The sequence below is a fragment of the Ovis aries genome, chromosome 20, assembly GCF_016772045.2.
Source record: "Ovis aries strain OAR_USU_Benz2616 breed Rambouillet chromosome 20, ARS-UI_Ramb_v3.0, whole genome shotgun sequence".
Classification (NCBI taxonomy): domain Eukaryota; kingdom Metazoa; phylum Chordata; class Mammalia; order Artiodactyla; family Bovidae; genus Ovis; species Ovis aries.
The window spans coordinates 45,720,157-45,728,337 of record NC_056073.1 but is presented as its reverse complement, the minus strand read 5'-3'; the positions used below and the strand labels follow the sequence as shown (position 1 = coordinate 45,728,337).

General features: G+C 37.9%; 1 non-coding gene across 1 annotated transcript; it reads left to right on the top strand.

Annotated features, from left to right (window-relative positions):
- The first annotated feature begins 4,385 nt into the window (after nucleotides 1-4,385).
- TRNAC-ACA (transfer RNA cysteine (anticodon ACA)) lies at nucleotides 4,386-4,457 on the top strand. Its single transcript has one exon. It is a non-coding gene; the product is annotated as a tRNA-Cys (tRNA).
- The last annotated feature ends 3,724 nt before the right edge of the window (nucleotides 4,458-8,181 follow it).

The following is an 8,181-nucleotide window of genomic DNA, read 5'->3' as shown; positions in this document are numbered from 1 at the left end:
TTGGAGCCCAGAAAAATAAAGTCTGACACTGTTTCCACTGTTTCCCATCTATTTCCCATGAAGTGATGGGACCAGATGCCGTGATCTTCATTTTCTGAATGTTGAGCTTGAAGCCAACTTTTTCACTCTCCTCTTTCACTTCCATCAAGAGGCTTTTTAGCTCCTCTTCACTTTCTGCCATAAGGGTGTTGTCATCTGCATATCTGAGGTCATTTATATTTATCCCAGCAATCTTGATTCCAGCTTGTGTTTCTTCCAGCCCAGAGTTTCTCATGATGTACTCTGCATATAAGTTAAACAAGCAGGGTGACAATATACAGCCTTGACGTACTCCTTTTTTCCTATTTGAAACCAGTCTGTTGTTCCATGTCCAGTTCTAACTGTTGCTTCCTGACCTGCATACAGGTTTCTCAAGAGGCAGCTCAGGTGGTCTGGTATTCCCATCTCTTTCAGAATTTTCCACAGTTTCTTGTGATCCACACAGTCAAAGGCTTTGGCATAGTCAATAAAGCAGAAATAGATGTTTTTCTGGAACTCTCTTGCTTTTTCGATGATCCAGCGGATGTTGGCAGTTTGATCTCTGGTTCCTCTGCCTTTTCTAAAACCAGCTGGAACTATCTATTTCACAGGAGTGTAGCACAGTCCCCCTGGTTCCTTTCTCCCTTTTCTCTTCCACGCCTGTGGTTGTTGCTCTGGGTAAGCAGTCGTAGGTGATTAAACAGATAGGTGCATGATGGTGAGTCAAGGTTCAGTCTGAAAGCACTGGGATTGCCACTGAAAGGTGTCTGAGCTGGCTTCTTTTGACTAAGAAAACAAGAGTGTTACCCATAAAAAAAAAAAGTGTTACCCATAAATGTTCTCATCTCATTTAGTCACTCTCACAAATTTACTAAATGGAGCTCTGTCTCTTTTTATAAATATATTTTGGTGTGATTTCATCAATAAATGCATCTTGAGTGATTGCACTTTAGTCACCGTAGATGTAGAAGAACCCTAGTGATTTTGTACACCTCTGCTTGACTTAATCATAAACTTGAATGTGCTCTTTGTTCATAAATGGAAAATGACGCTATTCCACAAATGCCCTTTCTGGTTTGTGTCCAGCTCTTCTCTCTTTCTTACCTTATACTGTTGCACTCAGGATCTGATGCCTACAGTAACAACACACTCTAGAGAGTGGACGTGCAAAGAGGCAAGATCTGAGAAGGGTTTTTTTTTCCTTCCAGACAGTTTTGTAATGTCCTGGCTAAAAATTAATCACTTTGTTTTACAATGAAAATAAAAATGTCATTGAAATAACTCAAAAGAGGTCTTTAGAACATAAAATATCCATTAAAAACAACAATGTACTTTAACAATTTGAGTTGATGAATCAAAGCATATGGGTTAATTTTTTCTTAAAATTGCACTCTGGTTTCAAAACTAAATGAAAATTGAATTTCAGAAAATATGCAATTGATAGAATATCAAACTGAAGTTTGGCTAATAATTGAATACATTCTAAAATTAGAAAGCTTTAAAATGTACATTAATGATGCTAGATTTGACATATGGAATCAGAGATGCCAAGAAGCCAAGGCATGAATATCAAGTATTCCCACCCCCACCTTACAACAGGGGACAGTGAAATAACATAAAATAGCGTCACTTACAATGAATGCAAATAAAATCAATTTTATTGTTTCAAGCTGTAAATATTTCCAACTGTCTCAAATGGAAAAATTTCATCTATCTATGATTTATCACTACTTTTTGTATGTACTTGCTTCTTACCATCTGTGGTCACATGCAATGCCACCTCACCATATCTTTAGCTCCTATAGTTAGCAGGGCACTAAAGCTGAAGCTCCAGTACTTTGGCCACCTCATGTGAAGAGTTGACTCATTGGAAAAGACTCTGATGCTGGGAGGGATTGGGGGCAGGAGGAGAAGGGGACGACCGAGGATGAGATGGCTGGATGGCATCACGGACTCGATGGACGTGAGTCTGAGTGAACTCCGGGAGTTGGTGATGGACAGGGAGGCCTGGCGTGCTGCGATTCATGGGGTCGCAAAGAGTGAGACACGACTGAGTGACTGAACTGAACTGAAAGCCTATACATGTTGCGCCTGTCCCAACACGTAGTATTGCGTCAGATCTATAGCATATATGTAAACTCAAGATTTGTCTTTTTTTTTTTTTAAATGGATCACTTTAGTGAAACTTAGAAAATTTTAATCAAACAATAAAGTGGAGAGAAGTTGAAATATTTACATCTAATATTTAATGTTACTATCTATTTAAACCCAAGATTTATTGAAGTACCTTTTTTACTTTCCTTGCTTCATTTTCATAAAACCTTTTTTTGAATTTTATTTAACATAGAAATCATAACTTATAATTCTAAACTTAAAAAATAAGGTAGTCTCAGTCCTGCGTTCTGGGCTAGACTTAATGTCAAAGTTTGTGCATATCTTGTCCTGAATCTTTTAACTCTGATATTAGTTTTAAGCCACTACATTTATTTAAAGTCAGAGGTACTTCATTTCAAGATATCAGCATTTTATTTTCACATTAGAATGAGGAGTGCGAGAGGGGTCAGGAGAGGGGAGAAGAAAAAGAAGGAAGAAGAAGGAGAAAGAGCAAGAGCAAGGAGAAGGCAAAGGTGAGGATGGAGTTTGGGGGAGGAGTTTGCAAACAGGAGGAGGAAGAAGGAGGAAATGAAAAAAGAAGGAAGGAAGGGAGGGAGGGAGGGGAGAGGAAAGAAGGGGAGGACACAATAGAGCGAGCAGTGTTACTGTCATTTTTCTCCTGGGAACAGAAAACCCCTGGCTTTAGATTCTTATTCAATACAGAAGAATATTTTAATTTGCTCACATTTTGGTGGTAAATGGGGAGGAGGGTGCCAGTGTTTTTTGGTTACTTATTCACTCATTTTCTTTCTTTTTCTTTTTTTAAATCAAATAAACTAGTAAGACATCCTGTCTCAGTTATTAATACTTTTTGAAGGGGTTTTTGTTTTTACTTTTTGGTATCTTATATTCCTGCTATATGTGGAAGAAAATCAGATAAAATGTAACAGCTTGATTTTTAAAGTATTTTTTAAAATATCTTTGTGCTATTCGATGTTCGAGTACTATTCAAGTAGACCTTCTTCAATGGCCTTGAGCTCCCTGGTACTTGGATCCAGCATCTGGCAGAGAGCCAGAGTCAGGTCAGGACCCATTGCATCTTGTTTGGATTAAACCATTCATTTCAAGCTTTTCTTTTCAAAGTCAATATATATATATTTTATTCCTGTGTAAGAATCAAAGAGAGTCTCTGATTCTGTAACTTGTTGGTCAGTTTCTAAGTAGTGCCTGACTCTGCAGTTCCATGGACTGCAGCACACCAGGCTTCCCTGTCCACTATCTCCTGGAGTTTGCTCAAATTCATGTCCATTCAGTCAGTGATGCCATCCAACCGTCTCATCCGCTGTGGCCCCCTTCTCCTCCTGCCTTCAGTCTTTACCAGCATCAGAGTCTTTTCCAACGAGTCGATCTTCACATCAGTGGCCAAAGTATTGGCACTTCAGCTTCAGCATCAGTTCTTCAAGTGAATATTCAGGACTGATGTCCTTTAGGATTGACTGGTTTGAGCTCCTTGCAGTCCAAGGGACTTTCAAGAGTCTTCTCCAACACCACAGTTCAAAAGCATCAATCATTCTTCAGCACTCAGCCTTCTTTACAGTCAGTTCTCACATCAGATTCTATAACTAGGATGGCCCGATTTTATAACTAGGAGGATACATTTTTTAATAATTAAATCAAAATATTCTCTTCTAGATCTTTTCTGACAACATAACTATTTTCGGCCAGAACTTTTCTTTGTAATAATATTTACTGAACTACAATTTTTAGATTAACTAAAGATCTTCTGTTACAGAGAGTTTATCCTTAATTTAAGTAGTGGACAGATAATACCTCTACTAAAGATTCTCCAAATATGAGCAGATTAGAGTTTTACTGGGGAGGCTCCACTTCGACTGGCCTAGCTCCATTGGTACATTTGTTCAGGTTATAAGGATCAGCTACCATAGTATGTTAAGCTATGAAAGAGCAGCAATAAATTTAATAGAATTGAAAGAACTGAATGCATATTCTATAACCACAATAAAATTAAATTAGAAAACAAGAGAATATAATTTTGGATATCCACAAATATTAGGCAATATTTGGAAATTAAGCAACACACTTCTAAACAATCCATGGGTCAACACAGATTACAAAGAAAAATAGAAAAATAGCCTTAACTGAACCACAAAAAGCACAAAAAATATGTAAATACTTATGGGATGAAGCTAAAGTAGTACTTAGAGTGAAATTTATAGCATTAAATACTTATATTAGAAACCTTCCCTTTCACTTCCCTGGTGGCTCAGACGGTAAAGCGTCTGCCTACAATGCAGGAGACCCAGGTTCGATCCCTGGGTTGGGAAGATCCTCTGGAGAAGGAAATGGCACCCCACTCCAGTACTCTTGCCTGGAAAATCCCATGGACGGAGGAGCATGGTAGGCTACAGTCCATGGGGTCACAAAGAGTCAGACACGACTGAGCGACTTCACTTACCCTTTCACTTTAAGAAATTTAAAAATCAAACCAGAATAGAAAACTACATGTATAGCATTCAGAAAGAAGGGAATAATAAAGACCAGAGCAAATACCAATGAGATAGAAAGCAGAAAAGAACAGAAAACATTAAAGAGACCGAGTTGATTCATTAACAAGATCAATAAAAATGACAACACTTTAGCTAGACTCCTCAAGGAAAATAACAAGATAATACATAAATTACCAAAATCAGGCATCAAAAACCAACATACCACTAACACCACCTTGGAAGCCCAAACATTCCTACAGACCTTATAGAAATTAAAATAATTATAAAAGATCACTAAAATCAACTTTATATCAATAAGTTAATTGAGTTAGAATAGAATGACAAATTCTTAGAAAGACACATTCTACTAAAATTGATTCGAGAAAAAAAAAACAAGAAATCTGAATAGACATAAATTAAAAATGGGTTAGTAATAACAATGTCAGAGAAAGAAAAGAAAAGAAAGAAAAGAAAAAAAATCAAGTTCAGATGGTTTCACCACTAAGTTCTGTCAAATGTTTAATAAAGAGATGACATTTCATCACAAACTCTTTCAGAAAAATAAAGGAAAACAGACTTTCCAATTCATTCTGTGAGATTAGTATTACTCTGACACTAGAGACAAACAAATTACAAATTATAACCCAATGTCTCTCATGAGTACAGGTACAAAACTCCTCAACAAAATATTAGGAACACAGAGGAAGGAATATGATCCTTGACAAAGTGTGATTCATATCAGAAATGCAAGACTTGGTTTAATATAAAAATCCCAATGAACATAATACATTCTATTAATAAAATACATATTCTATTAATAAATGATAAAAGCCACCATGAAAGTTACAACCGCCACACACACAAATCCAATATCCATTCATTAGGAAAAAAACTTTCACAAAAGAAGAAAAGAAGGAAATTTCCTCAATCTGATAAAGTGAAAGTGAAAGTCGCTCAGTTGTGTCCGAATCTTTGCAACCCCATGGACTATACAGTCCATGGAATTCTCCAGGCCAGAATACTGGAGTGGGTAGCCATTTCTTTCTCCAAATCTAATAAAGGGCATCTACAAAGAAACCCTACGGCTAGGAACATATATAATTACATGCTATTAAATGAACCTTTACCCAGATCAGGAACAAAAGAAGGATGTCCATTCTCATGTATGTATTTAATCCTATGCTGGAAGTTGTGGTCAGTGCAATGAGACATGAAAAGTCAATTTAAAAATCCATATGGGAAAGAAGAAGCAGAACTGGTTTTATTTGCAGATAACTTGATTCTATATAGAGAAAGTCTCAAAGAACAGCCTCTCCTACTCCCTTTCTCCCTGCAAAATATCTGCTGGAACTAATAAATGAGCTCAGCAAGGCACACAAGAGCAATATAAGAAAAATATCTGTATTTCTACGTACAAGCAATGAAGAGTATGAAAATGAAATTAAGAAAACAATTTAATGCACAATGATAATAAGGATGAAAGCATCTAGGAGTAAATTTAACAAAAAAGTGCAAGCCTATACCACACTGATAGAAAAATTAAAGAATATCTAAATAAGATTTAAATTAAGGAGAGACATTTTATGTTCAGGAAGACTCAATATTGTCAAGATGGTAATTCTCCTGAACTTGATCTAGAGGTTTTCTCTGAAATCCTTAACATCCAACTAGGCTTTTTGTAGAAATTGACAAAGTGATTCTAATAACTATGTGGAAAAGCAAAGGACTCAGAAGAGAAAAAACAAACAAACAAAAAAAATGGAGAATGTATACTTTCCCAATACAAAGCACGAGGCACAGGCTATAATAATAAAAATCAGTCAAACTCATAGAATCAGACAATGGTGGCTGCTAGGGGCAGATAGGAGGGGGAAGTGTGGAAGTAATGGTCAGAGTACAAAACTTCAACTATGTAAGATGTAAGATAAGTAAGTTCTGGAGACCTATTCCGCAGCATAGTACCAGTGGCTAACACTATATTGTATACTTAAAGAGTGTTAAGAGGGTAGGTTGATCCCCAGTGGCTCAGTGGTAAAGAATCTATTTGCAATGCAGGAGACACAGGAGATGTGGTTTCAATCCCTTAGTCAGGAAGATCCCCTGAAGAAGGAGATGGCAACCCACTCTGGTATTCTTGTTGGGAAAATCCCACGGACAGAGGAGCTTTGTAGGCTAGAGGCTGTGGAACTGCAAGAGTCGGACATGACTGAGAAATGCTCTCCTGCACACACATCACACAAATAATACTAATAAAAATGATAAAGAGGCAGGACGGAAGTTTGGGATGTGATGGATACATTTACGACTTTGACAGTGGTGATGCTTTCAGGGGTATGTACTTATCCTCAAACATACTGAATTGTATATATTAAATATATACAGTTTTTTACATGCTTGGAATGGAAAACACAAACATCCCTGAGCTAACCTGAGAATCATTCAGCATTAAATGCGTGGATGGAGAAAGAAAAAAAAGTTACTAATTATTCAAGGCATACAGTTTTTACAAACAAAAATTGAAAGAAAGTTTCTAATTATATTCACACTTCCTTTTCACAGCCTGATATTAATAAAGTGTTGAGCCAATTTCTAAACCACAGCAGTGGTTTGGCACATGTTTAGAAGACAGAAAAATATGGAGTTAAATAGATATTTTCAGCTCTAAATGGAAAACATCTCTCATGGTGCTCTTTAGTAGGAAAAAAAAAAATCCTCTATTTGTCCCAGGAGATGGGAACTGGATATATGGGCTTGGTCGACACTGTAGGCTGACCTTAAGATCAAAGGTCAGCCTTTGATTGCAAAGAAAAGGGATACCCAGGAAGAAGGTGAGATGAATAAATATGAAAAGAAGGATTATTTTTATTCATAATCAGTCCCCCAGTGCGATTTCTTATCATTTGACTCCCAGCCTCCTCTCAGCAATTCTGGTGGAATGTTCTCATTTTGCGGGTCCTTCTTTAAGAACCACGGGCCCTAAGGCACAGGTGAGCTGCAAGAGCATGCTCAGATGCCCATGGTTCCCATTCCGGCTAGACTGTCTCCTCCCAGCCTGCACTTATGGCTTCACAAGATTTTCCTACAACCAAGTAAGTGATGCAGGAAGAGAAAATCCACCCTGGTTATCAATCATTCTAACTAACTAATCGCAATCAAAGAGTCGAGGCAGTCCACAAACACGGAGAGCACTGAAGCCCCTTCCTTGGACACTCTTCAAGGTGGTAGAGGAAAATCCTCCCAGTAGGCAGAAATGCAGTCCGCCTGGCCATTTATCTGAAAGGACAAAGAGCTTGACAGAACTGGCTGCAACTCCCGCTAAGAGCCCACTGTGTCAGAGATGAGCACGGGGTCCTCAGTCCTGCACCATTCACCTGGAGGATCAGCCAGCTAACTGAGGACAGTTTGATTCCACCGAACCACTTCCATCATGGAGAGAGGGACAGTCTGTTCTCAGTGGACTCTTCAGTGGGTTGACTGCACAGTCCTCTTGCCATTACAACCACGAGCGGACTCACAGGATGCCTTATCCAAAGTGACTGTGTTTCATAGGACATTGTTTCCG